A 2,453-nucleotide genomic window follows, 5' to 3' on the forward strand; every position below is an offset into this window, starting at 1 on the left:
ATGCCAACTGCAGCATCCATTTTAAGACTTTCTGTTCACTGGCATCAGCAGCCATCAGGTGGACCAGCCTGGAGTCCTAGCCCACTCTATCACTCATATGGACCATTATCTGCTCAAGGAATGAGTAGAACCAAGGCTGGCCCTGTCCTGCCAGAAGCATTGTCCTTAGCCACTCTCAGTTCACGGTCACCTTTAAAAAAAAAAAAAGCAGGAGCAGTGTGAAGAAGAAGAGGCGAGAACGATCCCCGGACCGACCAAAGCCCGCGGGCGCTGCATCCCGCGTCCAGCACCTATGTCCCGCCGCCATCGCCACCATGCCCAAGAGAAAGGCTGAAGGGGATGCTAAAGGAGATAAAGCCAAGGTGAAGGACGAACCACAGAGAAGATCCACGAGGTTGTCTGCTAAACCTGCTCCTCCAAAGCCAGAGCCCAAGCCTAAAAAGGCCCCTGCAAAGAAGGGAGAGAAGGTACCCAAAGGGAAAAAGGGAAAAGCTGATGCTGGCAAGGAGGGGAATAACCCTGCAGAAAACGGAGATGCCAAAACAGACCAGGCACAGAAAGCTGAAGGTGCTGGAGATGCCAAGTGAAGTGTGTGCATTTTTGATAACTGTGTACTTCTGGTGACTATACAGTTTGAAATACTATTTATCAAGTTTTATAAAAATGCAGAATTTTGGTTTACTTTTTTTTTTTTTAAAGCTATGTTGTTAGCACACAGAACACTTCATTGTTGTTTTTGGGGGAAGGGCCATATGTCACTGATGGAATGTCTCCAGAGCTGGATTGATGTGGGGAAAACACCTTTCTCTTCTAGTTTTGAGAGACTTCCTCTTGGTTCCCAGGAGGAGGGATTCCCTGACTTTGACACACATGGCCACCTTGGCACAAAAGCCTTGTGGTATGGAAAAACAAATTTGTTTTTATGTCCTCTTCTCCCTTTCCATCTTTCAGCATAGACTTAACTCCCTTAAGCCCAGACATCTGTTGGGACCTGACCCGTAGTCATTGGTTACCAGTGTGTCAGGCAATCTGGACTTTCCAGTGATGCCACTGAGATGGCACCTGTCAGAACAGCATTGGTTCCATTTCTAGATTGTGGATCTTCAGATAAATTCTGCCATTTTCATTTCACTTCCTGAAAGTCAGGGTTGGCCTGTGAAAAGTTGTTAAACAACATGCTAAATGTGAAATGTCAACCCTCACTCTAAACTTTCCCTGTTCAGAGCATCAGATGAAGACTTCACTGGGTTTTATAGTGGCTTTCTGATTTTTGGTAGTCCATTGAAGAAGGGAGTTTGAAAGTTGTTGTATACTGTTAACGATTGTCTGCCCATGTCCTGCCTGAAATACCATCATTGTTTATGGAAAGTATCTTTAATAAAGCTGGATACAGTTTGGCTTGGGGGAAAAAAAAAAAAAAGGCAAAAATTGCCTCTGAAATACCAGCAATTCCCTTAAATGTAGGGCTTACAATAAGCTGCGAAGGTTGCTTAAGAAAGGGCTGAAGAGCCTTTCAAAGTATTTGCACTTGAGAAATGGAAAACTTAGAAATGTTTGCCTCCTTGGGCAGCCTCGGCTGTGGGCTCTTCTGCAGCTGGCTGGGGCTAGATGGGAACTTCTTTCAGAGCAACAGGTGCCACCATCATGAAAGCTAATAAGAATGATAGAAAGTGTTTATTGAGCACTTACTATGTGCCAGGAACTGTTCTAAGCATCCACATGCATTAACTCATTTACTCCTCATAACAACTGCATGAAGTAGCAACCATTATTTGCCTTCATTTTACAGATGGGGAAATCCAAGTACAAAGAGGCTAATTAACCAGCCCCAAGCTCCCCAGCTGGCAAGCAACAGAGCTGGGATGTGAAACCAGGCAGGTGGCTTCAAATAAGGCCTCTCTGAAGATAAAGTACATCCAAAGTTACACAAGGAAAGCAAGTTGAGTAGGTGAGATTTTTGTCTCTTATTCTTCTCTTCCCAGGTGCCATTCTAAGTCCCTTCAGTGATGAGAATAATTCTCGAAGCCTCACCAGAGAGATGTGTGAGTGACAATGTGGAACGATTGTGAAGTTTCAGAAACTAGTTCCTAAGAGTGGTTCATATTTTAAGCTGAGGTCAAATTACCAACCCCCTTTAAATTATGTCGTGCTACTTCAATGATACATAAAGTTCCTCCTACCCTGCCCAGCTCCTCTTCCTCACCCTCCCTAAACATTTATATCATCAAAACGAGATGCTCTAGAAGCCCTTTAAAAGCTACTTCCAGCCAGGTGCGCTGGCTCACGCCTGTGATCCTAACACTTTGGGAGGCAAAGGCGCACAGATCACTTGAGCTGAGGAGTTCAAGACCAGTCTGGCCAACATGGCAAAACCCTGTCTCTACTAAAAATACAAATATTAGCTGCATGTGGTGGCACATGCCTGTAGTCCCAGCTACTTGAGAAGCTAAGGC

At 44.8% G+C, this 2,453-nt stretch overlaps 1 pseudogene across 1 annotated transcript; it reads left to right on the forward strand.

Moving 5' to 3' along the window:
• The first annotated feature begins 231 nt into the window (after positions 1-231).
• On the forward strand, positions 232-1,403 carry LOC101007588 (annotated as a pseudogene). The gene has a single exon (XR_634594.3). The product of XR_634594.3 is annotated as a non-histone chromosomal protein HMG-17 pseudogene (transcript).
• Positions 1,404-2,453: the final 1,050 nt, after the last annotated feature.

The sequence above is a fragment of the Papio anubis genome, chromosome 9 (assembly GCF_008728515.1).
Source record: "Papio anubis isolate 15944 chromosome 9, Panubis1.0, whole genome shotgun sequence".
Taxonomy (NCBI): domain Eukaryota; kingdom Metazoa; phylum Chordata; class Mammalia; order Primates; family Cercopithecidae; genus Papio; species Papio anubis.